The sequence below is a fragment of the Diprion similis genome, chromosome 4 (genome assembly GCF_021155765.1).
Source record: "Diprion similis isolate iyDipSimi1 chromosome 4, iyDipSimi1.1, whole genome shotgun sequence".
Taxonomy (NCBI): Eukaryota; Metazoa; Arthropoda; class Insecta; order Hymenoptera; family Diprionidae; genus Diprion; species Diprion similis.
Window position 1 is genome coordinate 12,019,798 of NC_060108.1, and position 24,725 is coordinate 12,044,522.

At 35.7% G+C, this 24,725-nt stretch overlaps 1 protein-coding gene across 1 annotated transcript in view; it reads left to right on the top strand.

The window, feature by feature from the left end:
* LOC124405424 (protein lifeguard 1-like) overlaps positions 1-24,725 on the top strand; it is a 339,693-nt gene that overhangs the window by 244,061 nt on the left and 70,907 nt on the right. The window lies entirely within an intron of this gene.

Sequence of the window (24,725 nt, forward strand, 5' to 3'; positions counted from 1 at the left end):
GCAAAGAAGTTGAGTAACGTTACTGTAACGAAACGTCAGGAAAAACTTCATTAATGTTTAATTTCAAACTGACTTTCAGTAAGCTCATGTTTCAAATAATCAAAGTGTTTTGTTTATTGCGCTCTACTAAATTTCAGACAATCCTGAAGGTGTGAAGTAACGATTTTCCCCAAACACGCATCGATGCGGTAACGTTACTAACCCCAACCTCGTCGAAATAATGGGTGAACTAGGAAAATGCACAAGCGTTGATGATCTGAGAACGAACCAGTGTTATCTCGGCGACTCGTTCGCACATTGGCAATTGTGTCAGGAATCTCGTTTATACGTATACATGTGTACAGAATAAATTGCCGACTAGACAAAAAACGACTAGACGGCGGCTTAATGCGCATGCGCAAAAACTCGTGAGCAGGCTGAGCAGTTGTTTCCTCAGGGCGACCAACATTTTTGAGGTTATAAACATCGCGGCGAGCTGTCATTTGAATTTATCAACGTTGCTCAGCTTGCTGTCGAGTTTTTGCGCATGCGCATTAAACCGTTCATGCGTTAGCAATTCACTCTCTGTATATATATATATACATATACATATATATGTACATACCAATGTACAGATTTTTAAACGTACAATCGCAATCAATTACCGTCCACATAATTATATTATGAATGAAAATCGATAATTATTATTGTGTAATACGCTGCATAAACGTAAACGTATCCAATTAGCATGTTATTTATAGAACAGTATAAGGAGTCAGCCCACTATCTAATTTCTCCGCAAAGAAATTTTTCTGAAGAGTAAAAAAAAATATATATATACATATATATACATTAGGGTGGCGCAGAAGAACCGACTATTTCTTTTTTTTTTTGAGTCTCGTGTGACAAAATGTTAGTTTTTGATGTTCTAAGAGCCCACTCCAAAGGACCGCTCAAAAAAAAAATTTTAAGAGGTCGTTCCACATTTTTTAAAATGTCACAAATGGTCAGAAAATTAAATTAATAAATTATATTTTCAGTATTTTGTTTGATTTTTAATTCACGTCGTGGTGTATTGTTATCGATTCTTTCTTACTAAATTGGAGAAAAAAAATGTATGAAATTTTAATACGAATATTGAAAGGTTGCTCGAAAAGATCTAAAGAAATGCACCAAAAAATTGAAAAAAAATTATGAGCGACCTTTCAAAATTCAAATTTTGAACTGAAACTTTCGGAAACTTATTTTTTTTTTTGTCTATAAATTTATACCGTAACGAGAACAAAAATTCAAAAAAAAAAATCGATTTTTGACGATTACTGACTTTTTAAAAAATGTGGACCGACCACTTAAAATTTTTTTTTTGAACTATCCTTTGGAGTGGGCCCTTAAAACATCAAAAACTAACATTTTGTCACACAAGACTCAAAAAAAAAAAAAAAAAAATAGTCGGTTTTTTTGCGCCACTCTAATATACATGTATTATACATCGACCGCAAAAATTCAGATAGTCATTTTCAAATGTTCCGAGATACGTTCGGCCATAGCTGAGCACTCGGTCTATTCTTTGTGCTTCGAACTATTCGTACAGGAAAAATATAAATGTTCTGCGTTTCCATGAAATACTAAGGAGTTATTAGATAGCCGGTCCGAGAATGAATGACGTGGACCACTTCGTATACGTATCTAGTGTGCCTTGAGTGAGAATGTCACGAGCATACCTGAATGCTATATGCCCATATTTATTGCGCATATACCAATGTTTATCCGAATATATAATATGTACATAAACAAGCCTTTACAACATACATATTTATATATTGACGAATAATCGCGGGAAAATTGTCGATATGCAATAGGGGAGGGTGGGGCAAAGTGGGCACCTTAAAGATTTTGATATCTCTTAAAAAAATTTGGGGGCAAAATGGGCCCCCGTGAAATTCTTTAAATAACAGGGGATAAAATTAACCACCTAAGCTTTTTATTAAATATCAATTATTCGTAAATCATTTATTCGAGTAATAATTGATCACCTGATAACGCAAAACCTTTGAAATTGTGCTTTACCATCAACTCGTCAAAGTCAAATAATTTTCTGAACTTGAATTTATGCTAATTTTTTTCTCGAGAAAGCTAGATAACAATTTAAAATAATTGTTCATAAAAAAAAAAAACTAAAAATTTTATTCGGATTTTAAGCTTTGTTTTTTTAAGGGGTCCACTTTGCCCCACCCTTTCTTACATATGTGACAAAATTCGTAGCTACGTGTCAACCTATAAAGCGATTCGCGATTACACGGTGATCCGCAATTGTCATCCTTCGCTCTGTATCTGTATAATTTTTTTTTTTTTCATACAAAACTAAATAAGTTTTACTAACTCGGAAAATTATATACGGATGAATAACGTCTGTTGATACAGGAAGAAACGAAAGCAAGCAATCGGAGAAATTCGTATGTCAAAACAACTCAAAGTTCCCTCTCGTTATATTGCATCTCCGTAGTAATTTACTAATAATAATAATAATAAATTAATCCTCCGCAAACGTACTTAAAGTCGTTTATATATTATATTTAAATTTTTAACAGTTCAAATTTCATAATTATGTTTCAATATTTTTACAGAATACGTTTGAATTTCATTTTTTTTTTTTTTTTTTTTTTTTTTTTTTTTTTTTTTTTTTTTCTTACTTGAAAGAAATCAATTACATTCCATAAATATTAATTACGGAGGAACGTTGTCAGTTGCGAAAAATCGTTAATTATCATACATCGATACGTCTACGAGTGTAAATATAAGTAATAGAAGAAAAAAAATGCGGACGACGATTTCATCAGTATAAGCCAACTTTCCCATATAATTCAGTGAATAATAATAATAATACCAATGAACATAGTCATTGATCTTATTTCTTAAGTATATAATTTCTACAATATATAGCTAATTTACAACAACGATACAATCGTCGTTGACATAAATAATATTGTAAATGATAATTGTTAAATTCTAAAGCGATATTTTTATGGCTATAATTTCATCAACGTTACAATATTGCACAATATAATGTGATTATAATAATAAAATTCTATACCTATAGCGTCGAAATGAACGGCGGATCTACGATGATTGATCAACGTACTAAATTTTTACTGTCTGGCAGAAAATCATAGCGGCTAGAGGACCAAAGATAATTCTAAGTTGAGCCTGGAGCCAGGAAAACGGCGCTGGGATTTTCGACCCAATCTAGTATAATAACGTTCAATCAACAACCCTCATTCCCCCCTTCCTCCCCCGTAGTTCTACATCACACGCATATTGGATGCATAAATTCGCACCCCCGCAAATTGTATAGAATTAATATTATTTTCAACACCATTATTATTATCATTAATATTATTATTATTATTATTATTATTATTATTATTATCATTATCATTATCATCATTATTATCGTTAACAGGATACCGTATCGAATATTATAGAAAATTAAATTAACAGTAAAATTTTGGTAAGAAAAAGAGAAAAATGGCATTATCGAAAGTGAATGAAAGAGGTGTAAAGAAAAAAAACAAAAAAAAAACAAAAAAACAAACAAACAAAAAAAAAACAAAAAAAACAGAAGAAAGCAAAGCAATCCTAAATGTAATGTATAGGTACTAAATAATTGAATGATTATTATTTATTAGCAGTATGTGAAAAGAATTAAAATTATACATAGATATATATATATATATATACTGTAAATTATAGATTTACAGCTACGCATAGCTAAGCTGAGAGCAAAATTTATCACCCACCATATTTTCACGTCGTAATTGTTGATCGGTTAATGGAAGCGGCGAGTCTGCCCAATAAGAAAAAAAAATTTTTTACTACGGTTACAAGTCGTACGTATAATTGTACTTGTACACAAGATTTTTCAGCTACGATGGCGCGCGACGATTTTTTCTTCTCTCTCTCTCTCTCTCTCTCTCTCTCTCTCTCTCTGACTTTCTTTTTTTTTTTTTTTTCTCTCGTGTTAATTTTGCGAGCGGAAAATTGTAACTAATAAAAATTAACCAATGTATGTTACGTGGCGTGTATTATACCTGTAAAACTTAATTAGTACACGGCGGTTAAGATTTGAAAGAGAGGAAAGAGTGAGGTGAGAAAGTGAGAGTGAAGAATAAATTGGAAGCAGCAAAAAAAAAAAAAAAAAAAAAAAGTAATTGCAGAATTAATTATAAAAATTAAGACAGCTGCATGCCGATATGTAATATAAAATATAAGATGAGTATGTTTAATTGTTGATATACGGAGAACATGACTTTAGAACGGTAACTTGAAAATTACGATATCACGAAGAAGTATGGTTATTATTATCACTATTATCATCATCATTATTATTACTATTATTACTATTTCACCAATTATGTATATCATTACACGATTTAAGAGTGTTAAATGAAGGTTATTACTATTATTATGATTATGATTATTGTACTATGATATAGATAGTTGAATAAGTTGATATCTATTGCAGCGAGAGATGATTAATGTTAATAATCGATGAAAAAAGTAACCAGAACCAAAAAATATGTTTATTATTGCTGAAGAAGATATTGATTGAATAAAATTGTTTTTCCTACGAGATACGAGCGTTATTTGCCTTGATTATTTTACACGTTTCATACACATTTACAATATCAGCTTTATCGGACTTCTGTTCATTGATTATTTAAGTCCAACTCAATGTACAGGGTGCTTGATGATTTTAGATGGGTTATTCAGTTCATATATTTTAGTTGAGTAGCTACATTTATGTGCAGAGTTACCAAAATTTTGCCAAAACTTAGGTGTCATAAAATTTTCATCGTTCATACAATCCAGGTTTTCCTTAACACAGAAAAAAAAAAACCATTTCAAGTACTGATAATTGAAAACAGATTAGAAAAATTATCTGCATATGTTTATTTCCCAGTAAATATCATCGGTTAACAGCTGACGATAAGGAAAAAATGAATTAATCGTCGTTCGATTGGACGAATTTTTCTCCCCGTTACTCCGATGAATAATAAACTTCTGAAAAAATAATTCTGACCTGTGAACAAATGTGTATTTTCGTTTTTCATTCGTTGACTTCGATTCACACACTGGTTCATTCGACCGTTTCAGTAACGCAGTAAAGTTTCTTAAATATTAATAAAATTTCGGATTTTGCATGGAATAGAAAGTAAAAAAGGGTGGCAATATATTGACTTTTGTGATCGACGTGAAAGGGTTAAGGATCTTTACGAAACGGTGAGAATCAAAAATTATGCAAAAGCAATTCGTCCGCATTGGCATATCTCATTATCGACGTAACGCAGGTTGAGCAGTCTACAAAAGCAGCGAGTCGTGAAGTAGTAGTGAAGAAATCGGAAATCGAAGAAGAATATATGGTTTCCAGGTAGGTACATAGTCTAATTAGCCATGATAATTATCCTCGCTAATTAACCACGGAACAATGTAATAATCACATTCGTTGTTTGACCGAAACACAAAATTATCGTCTAACTGGCAAACATAGGCGCCAATTGGAACACGTGAATATACACTCGCGATTACCTTTGCTAACGATAACCCTGGATAGGGTTTGTTCGCCCCCTTAAAGACGGGAAATAATAATTTATATATAAGAGTAGGCAGTCAGAGTTTTTTGTATTCGTATACATATCGAGTAGAACCGCAGGCGTATTCAAATCCCTCGGCTCTCGAAATCCCGCCCTAAAATAATGGGTCGTTAAAAGTCGCGACTGAAACAAACCTGAAGGTAAAATAAGGTAAAATCGTGCACAGGCATAACGAGCACCACGCGGGTTAATATTCATACGTAATTGTGCCTCGCTAGGCAATCAACGGTCTTCGAAACGGTACCTGATTACGGCTGATGAGCCAAGCCGGTAAACTATTCATTAAGTTAAAAGTTGACGGTTTCTCCCCCTCGTACATAACGTGCGAGCAAAAACGGGTCACGGTTAAATTGTTTTCAAATAAATTTTTACTCCTTGTTTATAGAGCGCTAAAACTGCAGAAAAAAATCTCCGAGACGGTGCGTGTAATTTTGGTAACTTAGAAAAAATATAGATTCAGTAACGTTTTCGGTAATTTTGAAAATGAATTTTTATTAATTAACGTTATATTGATTAGCAGACTCGGCAGGGATTGCATAGTACGTTAAATCGAGTTATTTGAAGTGCGCATCCGCCGAAGAAAACCCTAGGGTGTAAAATCAGGCATTTTTCTTGTGCGCATGCGCTGACGGCGTTTTACCGCACTGTACGGAAATAGGGAGAATGAAATGAACCGTATTAAAATGCCATATTTAGCTGGATATGTCCTTTGCAATCCTTGGTAAAAAATATTACACATTAACCCTAGACGAGGCAACCTATTTTTTTCACTTTCTGCGGGGTAAATGGGGTACCAGAGTACCCCAAGCGTTTTTAAATTATGCAGGCCTTTCTAGTTGCAATAAGATAAGTTTATTACGAATCGTTTCTTTCGTTTTTGAATCAGGAACACGAGGTAGGTATATATATTAAAAGCCCTTTTCTTCAAGATAAAAATAGAGAAAAACTTGTTCGAAGCAAAAAAAAGTGCGGCGAAGAGCTAAAAATGACTTTTTTCTTAATCAAAATAGTCTCATTCTTTTTTTAATCAACCGATTTCCAAAATCCCAACGGGATTTGAAAGGGATTACATTGAGTCTTGAGATTATATGATGTATTAATTAATTTTTTTCAAAAAGTATAATTATTTATCTATACAAAAACTGAAAATAATAAAAAGCCGTAAATGGGTAAAGTCAATGAAATATTACATATCGCCACTTTTTTCAATGCTTTCGAATGTATTTTTCCTTAACAAATAGTTAAATTTTACTTAACGGACAAATAAATTACCGACACGGATTCTACTCAATATCAGATGTTTATTTACTTTTCAGTCATTGTTTATTCGAAAAATACTAAAAAAAAAAATGCTTAAACATCTCAATACCTCACCTTACATGTGATTAATAATTAAAACAATTAATTATACTAGTGAAAGTAAAAATGACTTAAAGCTACAAAATATCTACGTAAAGGGGAAACCGGGGTACCGGAAGACCCCACGCACGACTGCGGCCTTTACTGACTCACAGAAAACAAAGAATTGACGCTATCACCGATCTCATGCGACTCTAAGAACGTTGAAGTGAATTACAGATAGCGTACTAGGTTATGAGTGGAGTTCAAAGTTAGCTTGGGGTACCCGAGGACCCCGTTTACCCGATCTAGGGTTAATTGTCGATACAGGAAAAAAAATTTTTCAAGTACGTGTTTCACGTTGTCCAGATTCAAGCCTGATCTTAAACGAATGGATCGATTTTCAGCTTAAACGATTCTTTGAAACCATGCAAATTTGGAAGAAGAACGTTTAGTCACTTGAATTGATAGAATGATGTCCTCGAATATTTACAGACATATTAATTCTCGTTTAAACCTCGTCGCAATCGACTCCCACCTGAGTAAACGGATTTGACCTAGTTTTCAGTTTTGATATTTCGATATCGGATTTCTGCAATTTGACGAATATAGATATTTTTTTTCAGAATTGTAATACCGAAATATAATAATCACGATGATAATAACAAGAGTAATTAGTCGGTGCGTTTGTCGCGCCATTCGCCAGTAAACGAAACGCATGTGAAACAGTTGTGCCAACGCGATTGGCCAGCGTCAGATATTTTTCCTACAATACAAACCTCCATACTTCATCAAGTATGCAAGTATAGATCGCTGGTAGGTATAGTCGCAATATGTGTGATTACCTGTACGTATGACGCATGCTTCGTTGAAAAATGAATAAAAGTTTAAAAAGTCGATTTTTCCTTTCTATTTATATAAAACTTGAAAACACAAGTAGCGTAATGCATCGATTGCAGGAAAATATAAAAGACCGTCTGTAACGGAGTGAAATTTGTACCAGCTGTTAATTTATAATATAATATATATATATATATATACATATATACAAACGACTTGTGCAATTATATCGTTCGTAATTTATAACTCGAGTATGTTTGAGTTTCTTTTTTGGTTCTATGTTGAGGAGATAATTTGAAATTCATCATTATCGATGAGAATCTAATTTCATTATTTCTATTATATAAGAGAAGAAACTGTAAACATGTAACAAAGAACCAAAGTTTAAAATAAGAAATTGCCTAAAAAAAGACGGGTTCAAGTACAAAAAAATGTTACTGGGTACTTTCGAAGAGTCACTAATATACTACAAATTCTGACTAATCGCAATGAAATACCATGAAATCAAACGGAGCTATGTTGATTTAAATTAAAAAAATCATGAATTACATGTTATTTAAATGGGAAATATACATCGATCGAGAGGAACCTCTTAAAATTAAGATTAAGGGCTCAAATTTTCAGGGAATTTCTTTTTCGATAGAAGGAACAAAATTTTTATGTGTCCGCGAAAAAAAAAAAATGTTCGTTTCAAATGAAGCACCCTAATATATATATATTTAAATTTTACTCAGAATAAGATTTTCAATAATATTATCCGGTGTAAGCGGTATACATATAACGAATAGAATTTAACGGTTGAAAAGATCCGTAATGTTAATTCCCCGTTCCATTTACTCTGTACCTAATGATTTCACGGTTAGTTAAGTTTCCAATACGGTATATTATATATATATATATATATGTAGAAAAACCCACCTATTCCCAGAACGTCAATTTCAAGCTAAAGTAATATAATTACGGAACAAGCAAATTCATTATTCAGAAACAATAACAGTTCAGAATAGAGTCGCAAATCAATGCAAAATCTTTTTTTTCTCCGCCTCGTTTCTATCAAGCAAACAATTCTTCCTGAGAACCATGAAGAGTATAACGAAGTGCCACTTGATACAAGTTCCAGCGAAGGAGGAAAGAAGCAAAAAACGAAGAGAGGAGAGAAAGAGAGAGAGAGAGAGAGAGAGAAAAAGATACAAAAAAAGAGGGAAACACAGGGAGAGCGGGGAATGAAAAGGAAAAGACATTGGGGCCGGTCACCTTATTTACCCTGTGGTATCGGGTTCGTTGGTCGGTCGGCTGTTTAATTTATTTCCATATGAATGAAAAACGCTTAAGAAATCGCCATGCATCTGTGCGGTAGTGCGTGACGGTCGGACCGACCCAACCGCAGGCGTAAACGGTCGAAGAAATTATAGACCAGGATGGGTCACGAGCTGGACGACACCCTCGTTAGCCTAGGATCCGGGCCAGGGATGAATGCCGGTCCCCGGTGAAAAACATCAGTCGGATTCACCCACCCGAAAGGATTTCATGCAATACGAAAAATTTTCAATCCTTGGATAAGTTTTTGCTATTTTTTTTTTATATTTTTCAAATTCATTTCACTTTTGTGATGTAGTGATTCGTATTTCTATGTCCTAGACTATAAAGCATGATGAGACTGAAGTTAGGAACGTTAACGTAACGATACGTCGCGTCGGAAGAAAAAATTATTATTATTATTATTATTATTATAATGGTTTGTGAAATTTGAGATGAGAATTAGCGATTTTTCCTGAACATGCATCGTTATACGGTAACGTCACCAATTGCATCCTTGTCGATGATCAACAGATTATAGCTTCGGATTTGAGAAATTTTTTTTTGGGGGGTGGCGGGGGGGAGGGGGGATTGAGAAATGCAGTTAAGGGCAGACACGTACAGAGAGAAAATGTTGAAACAGCAGATTGAAGGTCTAGCTGCGCGTCTATCAACTATGTTGGATTTTCATGCAAGGTTGTCAACTTAAGATTTAGTTACCAAACAAGACTTATGGAAGTTGTGTAGGTGATGCGAATTTTTTTTTTAGATATACAGATTTAAAATAGTTAATGCTTAAATGATTCGGAATGACTCGGCGAGCTTTGATTGTTAACTAATTATTGACTGACGACTGCCACGAGTAATCGTAATATCCTTATGTCAACTTATTTAGAAATACTTAGTGTAAAATTTGGTAAAAGTTGTCTAAAAAAAATCTGCATGTGTTCTATAATAACGGAATTAGAAAAAAATATTAAGATTTTTTTTAAAATTATGACGGATTCAGAAAAAAGTATAAATGATACTTAAAAAAATTGTCAAAATAGATCTTCATAAATAGAAAAGCCGTAGAAAGCATTTGAAGGTGAGGAAAAAATAACATTTCATAGATGTGAAGTACAGTGAAAGATAGATCGAAGACACTGTCGATTGAACTTCGAATACAGGTATCCTTGGTAATAAATAAAAACTGACCGCAGTGAAAAAATTTGACCAAATGTTTCAGTTTGTCGAAGAAGAATGTCCTCAGGGAAGTCGAAATAAACAATGCTGGATAAATCAGAGCTGAAAGTAAAAATTCTTAGATCTTAAGTTTTAAGGCTGCAATCCCGAATCGATACGTGGTGTTAAAATATCACCGCAAGAAACACCAGACTTGACTCGACTCGACTCGATCGGTAACTAAATTCTGATGCCACATTGACACAAGTCATAGGAAAAGAGATCCGAAGCCAATCCGATGTCCAGCGAAGTCACAGAGTCAACCAAAGATTTGAAGCCTTGAAATCCGATCGTGTTAAATAATATCATATGTTTAACCCCCTAAAAGGAGTTGAATGTAGTGGAATCTGCAGAATGCTTGATTTTTTTTTTTTTTTTTTTTAACATCTTGGGCGTGAATCCCCGTAAAGACGGGAAACATCTTCCATTGTGTATCTCCTGGGGCAATGTATAGAGGTTAGAGTCGGAATTGTAGTCCGAACTAACAACTCCAAGTTGCATCAGGTAACATATGTTACCGATTTTCTATGCAAGCGGTTATAACGGACGGTCATATAACAATAGAAGCGTTTTTCGAACGATTGCAGAGTCTATGGCGATGCGATGCGTCGCGTCAGGACCAATTGACTGGCTTCCATCCGTGGCGCGCGTCATTACCGGATGGATATACATCGTGAAAAGCCTGTTTGGCTCTAAAATCTTCATTTTCACTTCCTGGTGCCAGACCCGCCACCCTGCAGGACCACCTGAGTCGGGACCCGATTATCAATCTTTTGTTATGATAATCCCAAGGTGAAGAACTGAATCGATCGCAGCACATCGGGTGGATTCTAGTCAACGATCTCCATGTTTTTTTAACTGGAATTTGCGTTGCCGAGACTGCTTCCTTCCTAAAATTTTGAGATTCTTGAATTTTTTTACCCTTCATTACCATTTTCACAATACCTTGTGAATCAAACGCATGATTCACGGAATTGATTTTCATGTTTTATTTATTTATAGCTTGTATCTGCACAGGACACATTTTCATGAAAAAGTGTTGTTTATAACAAAAAATTATCAAATAACAACGTTCTGAGAATATTTTTGCCGTATCCCTTTCTTGACTATTGTAATCAAGTAAGAACTTGAACTGTATGAAAGAATAAAACTTTTTATTAAATAATAACAGCAGATGATTCGAAATCTTTGTCTGAAAAATTATCTCGGTATAGCGTATAACTTAAGTATTAAATGTAGCGTTTTTCAAAAGTTGATAAAAATTTAACAGAAATTTGAGAGCAGTTAAACTTATTGTTTGTTATTTTTTGATTATTAGAACTCAAAATTTTCGTTTTTTAGAATATATGCATAGGAGCCCATTTCCGTCAGTTGTAATCTGAAGACTCATAAAAGTCATCGAGAACATCGCAGAAACAACAGCTGAGAAAGTGCAAAAGAAAAAATTTGGAGAAATTTTCCTTTTTTTCGGTTGTATCATTTGTACTATTTAATAGCTATTTAAGCGAGTACTGAAATTATCCGAGCCAAAAAACGGTTTACGGGCATGCCACGTACAATATTTTTTACGCTATGGGCATTGAAAAGCAAAACGAAGAGTGAGGTTATGTCGCGATCTCTTCGACGAAGCTACTTTATTCGGCAGTTTGGGATGCGCACTTCGAACTGCGCATCAAAACTGCGGAATAAAGACTTTATTCAGCAACTTTGTTCGCTGCCGTATAAAGCGTCACTTTACGGAACGAAAACTGCCACAAAAAGTTGACTTTTCAATGCCCATGCCGAAAATAGTAATTTTTTGAGCCACGAGCCTTTTTTACCGAAGTTAGTTCCAAGAATTTTTGAAAATTTATTCAAAGCATCGGTGTAGGATCAACACCTACGAAAATATTACTAATTTCCACTGCATTTTTCAAAACATCGATGCCCATCAGTTTAGGGTGGTTCATCAACCATAAAAGCACGATTACTCTTATAATTCAATCGGTTTAAAATACAAACTCAATTCAGGCACGCATAAAAGATGTCTCCAATCAAGAAATCAATATTTCTCAGTCGAGAAAATCAATTCAATTATAGAGCTTAAATAGAAAAAATTTGATTACTATACAGTCGTCATAAAATAATAAAAAAAATCACTGCCATACTGGAATGACTATCATAAAATATCTGCAAAAAAATGTAAGAGTGTTAGGAAATTATTACTCAAGTTAAGAAACTTTCAAATTACTGTGTGCATTTTTATGGTGGACGAGCTTCTTCGACTATGCCACAATTAGTTATGTACAAAGTTTCTCTAAAATTGATGAAATTCGAACATCAACCAATTCTCTCTTCATCTCGACTTCTTCTTTGCTCATATCCCAAATACTTATTCCCCTAAAATAAGACGTTACTTGCAAAATTTTGAAAACGACCCGCCAACGGGTAATGAAAATACCTCTTCCCATAAAGTTTTTCGTTGTAACGTGAAACAAAATAGTATGTATGTTAAAATTTTTAAAATTTTGAATTCCCACGTACATATTCTTGTGCGACTCGATGATAAACCGAGAGAGCTTAAGGGTACAAATGTGTCACCATGGCGTCGTCAGTCAGAACCACATCGAGTTGTCCATCGAAAGCGATTCTTATAACCTCGCTTGGTAGACGGATGTGACTGTAGTTCCGAGGTTAAAAAATGTAATTGTATGTAATTGAAGCGTAGCTGTAAGCGTTTTTTACGAAAGAGTCCGTCCCCAATGGAAGTGGTTGCATAAATTTTAAACCATCGAAAAGCCAGTCACGTTTCAAATTTTAAAACTGTACTCCTATATATCTTGACCAGTAATTGAGCATAATAGTATAGATTCCTCGCTGAGAAGCTTCCGTAGTTTAAATTCAGAAGTAGGTTAGACGGCTGAATGGCAATGTGGGTGGTTACAGCTTGTGTTTATTTACAATTTGCCGTTAAGAGTATCGTGGCGAGTTTGACGGGCGTCTACTACAAGTCCGTAGTGGCTATTATCAGAGGCAACTTTTTCCAGCCGCCATTCTAATCGTTCTTCACTATATTTACTTTACTTATTTACTCTGTATTTGTATCTTTCCTCCTTTCTCGCGTCTCCTTCTCATTCGCCTTTTCAAAGAAACGACAGTCCCGAATTGACTTTAGGCGGACGTTTAACATAATAACGACATCGCTTATTAGCATACAGCTGTCCCAGGGAGTGAGGCGAAGAGAAACACTATGCAGATTTTGATAAGGAGAGGACCGAGGGACACAATATAGAACGGCCGCACCCCTTTGGGGTAAAAGCGAGGCTCACGCGGGGACGGTTTCCATATTTAACGAAAAGTCCGAGGCTGAATTGGTCGATAAATGAGATTCGGTCTTGTAATGTTAATGCATTGACCCGCGCGTGAACTCCGGCAAAGAAACTTGGTCTAAATTCTTCCTCCCGAGACTCGAGAAACTCAAGTTCGAGCGTTCATGGCGCTTAAGTTGGTGGATGATGGAGAGAGAAAGAAAGAAAGAGGGATAGAGAAGGGAATCCACAATGCCACAAATTACTGGAAATGTTTACAATTGTAATCGTAGACGTATTGTTCTCCTCATCGTCCCTATATACCAAAACCCAGGGAATACACGTGATCCAAGGAACTGAACTGAATAAGGCTTCGGAGCAACCGAGCTCCGTGTCAAACGTCTGCCCGCACAATGCTGCTAACATCTGGCATCGAAAAATCTATCATTTAAGCAAACGTCTGTTAAGTGGCTCCATTTTTGGTGTCGCGCATATGTTCTTTTTCCTACACGACAACGACAACGACAACGACGACGATGGATTATTCTTGTTTCTTCGTGTCAGGTGGTCGTCTCTCCCTCGTCCTTCCAGTGCACATACCGGTATTCAGTTTCCTAAGCATCGCTAACAACACTCGCCTCACGCCTTGAGCAAACCAAGGTGTTCGCTTTGCCAAACGGGGAGAGTCAAGATTCAATCACTATGTGACGATATTCTGGAACAGACCAGACCAGACCAGACTAGACAGAAATAACCGAATTAGCCTCTTGGCACGATGACCAACAATGCTCTTTTCATTCAATTTTCAGCACAATTCTTTTTTGTTTTTTTTTTTCTGTTTTTCTAACTCCATCAAGCCTCTTACCCAATTCACTAATCCTTTCGTCTCCATCTCTTTTTGAGATTAGACCACTCAACCTCTTTATCAACGGACAAATTGTTATCGTTAATCAGATCTGCGACGAGGGGAACCCGGCGTGCTACCTGGAGGATGTGATTCTAGCAAGGACGAAGTCCTCGACATGAGCGTAATGAAGGTAATAAATGGCAGGAGGCAACCGGAGACGCGGGGCCTGAGGGCAGGTGCGAGCACGCGCCTCCGCACCATCGCGTCTCGCTCCTTGAACCAAGGATTGTTGGTTAGGTACCTGTTGTTACCTGGTCGGTCATGTGCACCCCAGAAGGCCGATATACGCACGCGCACGCGTACTTCCCTCTCCAAATCCCTGTAGGGACAGGAATCATCCCCTCCACCACCTCCTCCTCCTACTACTCCGCCTAATCATCTTCTTTTGTTTTCGCTTGAACATACATAAATATATGAAAAGTTTCTGTTCTCGTGGAACATTCACTTCCAGCACACTTCACCGCTTCAAATTATTCTAAATATTCCTTGTCAGTTGTCACAATAGTTGACGATTTTTAAATTTTGTATAATGGATTTTCGGGGAAGGTTCCTTGGTTTTCTGGAGTACTTAACTAGTTATCGAGGGATGATGCGAAAAAATGAAAAAAGAAGAGACCCGTTTAGACCATTTCTGATGAGGTTACTCTTGAACTATCCTGCATCGAATATCAACTCACCGATAGTCGTACTAAAATCACAAAAATCATCAACATCTAATCCTAAGATTCCACTCTATTCGATCAGCGAGATTGATTTTTGCAAATTCACTACCGAAACAGCTCAGTATAGAGAAAAATAGCAGACTTATTCTCTTAAATGAAAATCCAAGTAACCGTTTCACCGTAAAATTTTATCACATGATAAGCGCAAAGTGAAAGCGATTAAAATACCACGACATTCACCCAACGATACAGTGGCTGAGGTTTTTGTATCAGCGTCATTTGTCTGAAGAAAAATAAAAGAAAAATAAACACTTGGTGGAAGTCTAAAGCCGTCCCTTCAAAAATCTGGCCCCTTTTAGGCGTCGCACAATGAGGTAATGGGCCTCCCGAGGGTATTGAGAGTTGGGCACCTCGCTCAATGGGCGAGAGCTGCATGGGAAAGGCTTATTGTACGGGACAAGTACTGGACAATGAGCGCCGAGATTAAGAGCCCTCCGAAAAGATATCCTGGGCTTGCTGCATGCTGGTTTGGCGCGGGCCACGAGTATGTATATCAACAGGTTCTCCTTTCTCGCTTGACGTCTGTATCTGCGGGACTCGGGTTGAGCTCAACAGGTTGCGCTCGAGAGGCGGCACTGATTTAGTTAATCATGCACGGTGATCTGATCGGACGGTCCTCAACTAACCGTTCAATGTGTGGACGAGTCCCCACATTCGTCCCTGCACCTTTCATCCTCAGCCTGGTATTAGGGTGCCGCATGACAACAGTCAAATGAATCAGACTTTTTGGTTATTGTAGGTATACGTTATTACCGAGGCTTAGGTTAGATTAGGTTAGGTTATTAGCTGTTCTTCTTTCTTATTCAGTTAGTCATGGTGGGCTTCTTGAATGATAGGATCTCGAAGGATTTGAGCAGTAAATTGTTACGATTGAGGAAGGAATTTTCTTTGGACTCTGACCGATTCCTTTTTAAATTCTAATTCTAATTCCAAATTCGCCGTTCAATATGGCGGCGTTCCAAATGAATGTGACTCAAGCCAGTAAAATGGATCGCTCGACATGCACTCCACTGCCTGCTTGTACTAAACTGGTATTAAAAGGATAAGAGAGCGCGAAATTTGTCTTATCTCGTGTAATAACGAGCAAGTGTCCTCACATATGCACTTGTTGCTTGCGTATCTCTCCTCTGCGACGAGTATCACCCTATAATTACCCAGTTTTTATAGGTTCCAACTGTTTTTAAGACCTAATTAAGCAACTGGTGCATTACGACGGTCGGTTATTACTTCGGATTGCTTGTATACGGTTCCACACCATTTAATCCGTACAGCGCGTGCAGCAAGACGCCGTGCTGGATGATCATCAACTAAAGCTAACCTAAAATTTATTCCGAGTGCAGTTTACGGTTGGTTTTGGATACAGATTTCTGTAACTGGTCTTGTATTACTGGTCAACGAAATCAATCGAACTCCGAGAATTGAGAGGAGGGAGAATCTGATCTGGACCTCCACCTATGTTGTAAATCACAAGCGTGAGACTGCCGGGCGACACGCGATGCAGCCTGTCCCACCCATCGCCATTCCCGAGGCTGTAGGACCCGGAGGAATCGGCCAGCTGCTTCCAGAGAACCTGTAACCGCATCGAGATGCCACCCAGGTGATAAAGATTGATAAAACAAGGTCAGCTTCTCTTTTTCAAGGCTCCTTAACTCCATTGGTTGTAGACGTTACGTCGCCCCTTAGATACTGGCACTTTACCAGGACTCAAAATTAACGGACTGTGAAGAACGTTTTGTTCTATTAATCAAATCAAGAATAGCTTTTACTTCTGAAGATTATTCTTGACGAGTAACCACTGATTTTTGATTTTTATTCTCATTCCCTATTCGATTTGATAAATAATTGCTTTCTGTCTCCAACGAATTACATTAAATTGTTTGTTTTTTTTTTTTTTTTATAAATATTGATCAATATGAAGTTGAGCGCTTTCCATGAATTTAAATTAAAAAAAACCAACTAATTACAAAAAAAATCGATTTGGATCGATTTGTAGATTTTTTTTCACAATAAGAAGTTTGTGATCATAATTGATGATCCAAATGAAGATTATAAAGAAAATTATATAAAAGCTAAACTCAAAGAATAAAAGAAAAGAAAAAAAAAATACTATATTTTTATATCATCACTTTCAAAATCTCAAAAGTGTAAAAATCCGTAGGTCGATCGATATCAGCATCATATTTCCCCCTTAAAAACTTACAAGATTTTTATAAAACATTTTTTATAACTCTCTTCGTTTCTGAGATATTCGCCCGTGGAGATTGAAACTGACCAACCTAAATCATAATGGAAAATGTATTATGTAATTGTAACTTGAGTCGTGAAAGTTCACCGACGTTCTTGAATATTTTGAAATTCAATCGTTGACGAAAACTCTTTTCTTCATTATCGAGTGCCTTCCAACGTCCAATTATTTAACTATATTTTCATATCTATATACATAGTGTTGAAATTTCAAGCATTCAATACAACATAATTTTATACTAAACTAGAAAATAGAAATTAAAAAATTTGATGGAAACGGAGGAAGAAAGATGAGGAAAAAAAAATGGGCATCCACAAAACAATCACAATCCCTGTGCAACCGAATGCATAAATAATTTCCTTACAAACTGCCAGATAAAAACTTTCTTAAAATCATTATGATTTTGTGAGGACGATAAACGATTCGATTAATATCTCTTAATATTATTGTATCTCCCGAAGGGGTTTTGAGATCCCCTAAATTTATCTTTATACTAACCAACAAATCAAATCCAATCGCTTCAATATCAGGTAAGTGTAGGTCGAAAAAAAAAAGTATCCGAAACTCGTTTTATCACAGTATAGTGATATTCTGGACTTGTAATTAACATAAAATTTGAGAACTTACATTGAAAGAAAGATTTTTTAAATCTTTGAAAAAATCTTCAACACCCAACCGATCTTTACCGTCGATTTGTCGCAGTGAATTTGCAATTCAACAATCAAATTCGTATATGTTATATTCGACGAACGAGCTGATTCGTTTTAATTATCTCGATGACCGAAGGTGAAGTTTTTTACAACCACGATAATTTATGCTCACCTTTTTTCGCGGTTTGTCCATTTAGCCAGTCACTGCGAGCACGCGACTCGCATTCAGCCTGCAAAGATAAAAAGGAAAAACGAACATTGGCACGGGCTGCAGAGTCGAGTCTGACCCATTTTTGGCAAATTACGGGCTTCGATGATTCGCATATTTGAATATACATATATAGACGTCAATTCGAGTCTGGACTTCCGCTTTCTCGTTATTATTATTATTATTATTATACGATAATGCGCGTGCGTATCGACGTCTCATACGCGTACTCTATAAAGATGAAGCGAATGACGCAGAGAGAGAGAGAGAGAAAAAGAGAGAGAGAGAGATAGAGACGAGAAAGGAAGGGAGCAGGGGGGGGGGGGAGGGCGATTGCAGGCATCTGGTACTCGTTCGAATTTTCCCTCGAATCTCCGGTTCGGCAACGCTTCGTTTGGAACGGGTATATTAACGCACATATAAGTCTATACACACATCGATTTGATGAGCGAATAAAAAGACGAGATCGAAGCCAACGATTAACGATCTGTTGCACCGGCCATAAAATTTTTTTTTTTTTTTTTTTTTTTTTTTTTATCCACCAAGACCCGTTACAATTATGCATTGGGATTCGAGAAGCTGTTCAGACTATACACGGTAAACGAGACGATCGGCTTCTGGGCGTGTGTGCACGTCTCGCCAATTTGCTTTACATTTTTCACTTCCTCAATGCTAATACACCTGCAAACAATCCACCGAAAACCGGTCACGACAGTGCTTCACGGGCCGATATTGAACCTGATCTCAATCAAAGTTTTTGAATAAAATATTTTATATACGTTTTACAAAATTCAATCCAGAAGATAATAAAATTGAAATTAAAAAAGTTCAATTTTATTCAAGGGATTTCACAACAGCGTGGAATTCGATAATTCAGTTTTAAATAAATTTAGAAAAAAAAAAAAAATATATCAACCCTGTGTTTTTACTCCCTAAATTATAACTTGTGTCAAATATTTTTCTTTTCAACAAGGCAATTGAAATTTATTAATTAAAAGCTGTACATTGACGAGGCTGCGACTTTTTTACGATTGACCAAGAAACTTTGACTTTTACAAAACTGAGTTAGTATCCTTGGTTCCTTAAGCCGGCATTTTGAACTTACATATTCGCGTAGGCTCGACCGCAGGATAAACCCGTAGCTCTCTTTATTGTTTCGGCATGGGCAACCTGCTGCAGGTAAGGGTTCAACGACTGCTGCATGGCGTCGAACTTTTTTTTAAATAAGTAGATCGGATTTGCTAGCCATAAAAACGTGGCGCCCTGTTGCAAGCCGACCCTCGCGTGCAGGATTCGCCTGCAGCCCATCACGAGCAGCTGGTCTTGGGTGCGATGACACTTGCGGGCGCGGTGTTGGTGAATCTCTTCCAAAAGAAAAATAATAAGATAAGAAGAAGAAGACGACGACTCTCTTTCAAACGCGAATCGGTGATCTGAATGGGACGCCGGAATAACTCCAAGTGTGTAGAAAATGTCACAGTTTTATAGTGAATGTATATAAGAAAAGTAATTTAATACCCGAAATAAAGATTCATGTTCTCGTATCCAGATGATATCGTTACCAGAAAAATGCCAAGCTTAAAAATATTGGTAATATTATCATAACTATAATTTCTAATACCGAAAACATTTTTATAGACTTTTTCTGTACGAAATAGTAAGAAATTAAACTAGATTACGATAAAAATTTCTTATAAATTTATGTTTACAGGAAAATCGATTACTTAAAATCGTTGAAAGAATTCTACGTGGAAAGATGTAGACTAAGAAAAATTTCATTTGTTATATATATGAAGTTACTAGAAATTCTAGTAAAATATTTACCGTACGGTTTGAATATTGTTGGAATGAAAAAACAATGGGGTACAAATAAACGATCATTGCACGTTTTGAACGTGAAGGACAAAATGCCGAGACCAATGGATTCGGTAAAATCAACGATCAAATAATCAAATGAGGAGGAAGTCATGAATATGCGGTATCCTGCAGTACGTCGATATAAGATAAGAATATATAACCGACTCGCAACTGCCTCGTGTTCAATTCTGAGCCAATCATCGTTCCCGTCCAACAACGCGGTGTGCATCAAGCTCGTCAATTAATATTTAAGGGTCCAGATAGCCATCAGGATCAGCCAATCACCCAACGTTATGTAATTACGCAGCGCACGGTACAGTCACTGTCGTCAGCAGGCCAAATGATCGCTACAAAATGATCAATCCGAGACCTAAAAGCTAAAGCAAAGTGAAGAGAGATCAATTTAAGACTGAATGAATTTCTATTTATCCTTGGTGTTGATTTATATCGTTTGTTTTTCACAAAATTTTCAATTTATCATGAATTTTTAATGTATTCGATGATCTTTTCAGTTTGTCAAATTTTGTGTACTGATGAGTGATGTATGGTGTTCTGTTTTTTCCGTTTCCCTTGACTCTACGTGGCTTTAAATTTCTTGCTTTACACTGGAGTAATCAGAACCTGACATACTTTCTCTCTATTACTTTTTTTTTTTTTTTTTACATCTTTTTAATTTTTATCGTTAAGTCTGTTAACGAGTTGATTTCGCATTCTTAATTCCACACGAGCTCAAGTTGACATGAAAAGAATAATCCGTAATTGTGTGAAAAACGTTTTAATACTATCAAGAATTTGTTTCGCGGTTTTTTTTTTTACATAATTTAGGAGAAAAATTCACGTGCTATCAAAACCCACCTGTTTATTTAGTAAGCCAACGTCGGCTACCCGCTGAATAATATTTTTTCACACAAAAGCAATTCTAATGATCCCATGGAAAGGGTGACTTCGGTATTTACTTGCTAAAGTTAACTGACCAGGTCATTTGGTTTACACTAGAGAAATATTTCCGTCGAAGAAAATTTTCGATAAATAAAGTATTGAAAAAGATGTCTTAACATTTGAAAACATCAGGATGTGTGTATATAGGTTTGTTTGTACAGGAGTACCAGTTTACTCATTAAATTCGTCGGCAGTCAATCCTCAACTGATGTCTCAATGGAGTCTGAAGTCGAACATCGATGACGTGCCGTGAAAGTCTTTCATGGCGGTTTTAACGACGTCTCAAATTCCTTTATGACCTTCATAAATTATTGCCGTATACACTTCCGTGGAATGGATGTGTGTGCCAGGATCGCGATGACGTCCGGTTTCCATAGTGTAATTTAACTCGTTATAAATACCGTATGTAAAATTAACTCAACTGTGGTAAAAGAATTATATATATTCGAATGGCGGGAATATTTAAACAATTTCCAACAGTGAGTAAATCCCTTCTATCTTGATTTCGTTCGTTTATGATTTTTTTTTTTTTTTTTTTACTCCTTTGAAAACATTATTAACTTGAGAAACCTAAGAGAGAGAAGAAATTCATTTTAAATCTAGTATTTATTCCGATCTCGGAACCAGTTGTACACTTTTTTAGACCCTTAATAATTTGAAAAAAAAAAACGATAGGTATTAACTTCACACGATATGTCTCAGTCTATCGGATACAAATTTTGATTTAGACGTTTTTTTTTTTGATAAATTTAATTAGCTTTTTCTAGTGTAAAAAGTGTGCAACAATGCACTTATTTTTTCCAAAACAATTTAGAGTTTGTAGATTACTCGTAAGATAATAATTAATAGAAAATTGTAACATGCCAAAGAAACTTTCGAATTGAATTTGCTAAAAATTTGTCACCAAACGGCAAATGTTGAAAAAAAAAAAAATTTGTAACATTTGACCGTTAAAATTTTTTAAACTGTACAGCACATCAGAGTTATGGAATTTGAATTGGTTGATATAATTTGATGAAAAAAGAAGAAATAAAAGAAGAAAACTCTCAAAGAGCAAGGTTCGTGATCAGGACTAAACATCGATGGATTTTGCTTTGCTCACACGATTACAGTTTGCAGTTCTATTGGAGGACTCGCGAGCACGAGTATAGATCGGTATTAGATCGTGTTACATGCGGTGAGAACGTCATCGGCACGATTTGCGATCGTTTGAACGCACGCAACGTTATATACGGATCTAGGGAAGCTCGGCGGAAATATTATTTACCGACAGATTGAACGTGTGCGATGGTATGTAAATACGTTGCATACCGATTACACAGGCCTGAAAAATATAACTTTTAATTTCCCCTTAAAATAATGATGTTTTTTTTTTTGTTTTTTTTTTTTTTTAAAGGTATTTCGGAAAGTTGAATTGAAATATAATATATTTATATAAAAGAATATAAAACTGAATGTTTAGTTATGAAATGAACTGTGTTAGTTTTAACAAGACTTAGGGGAGTAGATAAATCAGAAAAACTCAAAATATCTTTTTCTGCTTTTTTCGATACTCCTGTTTAATCTTTTTCTCTTGACCTTACGTAGTTCTAATTGTGCTTAAAATCAGCATAAAGAACAACTAGTGAGGGTAGATGAATATGTAAATATCAAAACTACCGTTAAGATATATGATTAACACAGAAACCGGAAGTTAACTCTAGTAATGCTAAGAAAACATAAAAAAAAATATCTAAAAAATTTACGTGATAGCATTTTTTTTACATTTTTTTTTTTTTTTTTTTTACATAGACTCGTACCTAATACGTCTGTGTTATCAAAAGCCTGTTGAAACTCAGAGAGAGAGAGAGAGAGAATGAAAAATCCTGAAATAAAAGAGAACTGACAATAGCAAATCGTATAATACTATTTCAATTACAAACCGAACGATGGTATGTAAAAAGAAGTTTATAAATAAAAAATTAAAACACGACGAAGTGGAATGGAAAAACGTAAGGCAGAAATATAATACGGAAAATCTAGGAGGTCAATCTAGAGCAAACAGGCGTGCGTCGCCGTTCATAATCGGTTGCCGCTGATCTCTTTGCAGCTGAGGTGTGCAAACAGTATAAAACGTGTATAGTCGAAGGTGTATTAAGCTCAGTGCTGTCTACACTCCGGGGGCAACCGACGATTCCCAATCAAACGCTGCCCGCAACTTATGTGAGCCAGTTTGTTTGCCCGTCGCCGTTCTATTTATGCTTTTTTTACAATATTTATCGTAGGTAGAGAAGTGTAGGTAGGCGTGCACATGTATTACTGCATTTCGTATACGAGTTGCGTGTTTTTATCCGTTAATCGTGTGCCATCTCGACGTATCTCGCCCCCCGAGGACCGTGCCACTACTGCAATTACCATTTTATACGCGAAAGTAGAATAGAGCGTAACTTTTATCGGTCTTTGGAGACTCGACGCCGCTATCGGCAAGAATTGGATCTATTATTTGCAGAAATTTCGGCCACAGCTAGTTTCATGTAAGAAGCTCCGTGTTGAGCCTCCTCTTCTCTCTACCTTCCATAGTTCGTGGCCTGATTGGTTTTAACCACGGACAAAACAAAAAAATACGCGATCGAGGGATGGCATTACATCAACGAAAATGTATGTACACAAAAGCAATTTAACCGAAATTTACCAAAACCGAAAAGTAAATTACTTTTCGGTTATCCGAATTTTCGATTATTTGAACTAGGCTCGGTCCGAATTAGTTCGGATAATAAAGATAAGAATTTGAAAGTAATCTACACTGCTCTGAACTATTTCTCACTGATGACTCTACGGACTCAAGATTACAAAAGAATATTGCTTATTGAACGATAGTTTTACAAATGCGTCGTCATGCAAGTGTAAGGAGTCTTTAAAATCCTTTACTTTTCCGACAGATTAATCTACATGAGTTTTAGTTTTTCGTGTAGCTAATATTGGGAAAAAAATTCATTCCGATGCATGTTCGAATATGTTTCCTACAAACGTTTGAAAAAATTACAGAAATATTTTTTTTAAGCCGTAGGATGATTTTGTCCAAAAGGCTCAAAGCTTTTTCCGAGCCTTTGCTATCGATCACGCTAATTTAATCGCATCTACGAATAAATAATACAAGTCAAAAAGAAGTGAGTTATCGTATTCAGTTTCGAATGTTCTATAAAATAAACAGTTATTTGTAAACTGTAACAATAATACGTCACAGAGCATTATCAGTTTTGTTATATCAGTAAGTAAGTAAGTAAGTAAGTATAAAGTAACCGTATTGAGTTCGCGCATTTCCATAAAGTGTTAAAGTTATATTATGTGTACCCAGTAAAGTTGAAAGTTTCGAAAGAGCTTCTGGTGTTTATTTATCGTCGTCTATAAGCGATGACGACGAGAAACAATCGCCCGATACGTCTAACGATTTCCATGCAATGCCTCAGAATACAAAACTAGTAGAGAAATAAAATAAGTATATGCATGACGAGGTTCGACGATTTATTAAAAAAAGAATAGAAGAAAGAAGAATATATAGAAAGAGCTGTTACCGCTGTTCACCGGGCAATTAGTCAACGTCTG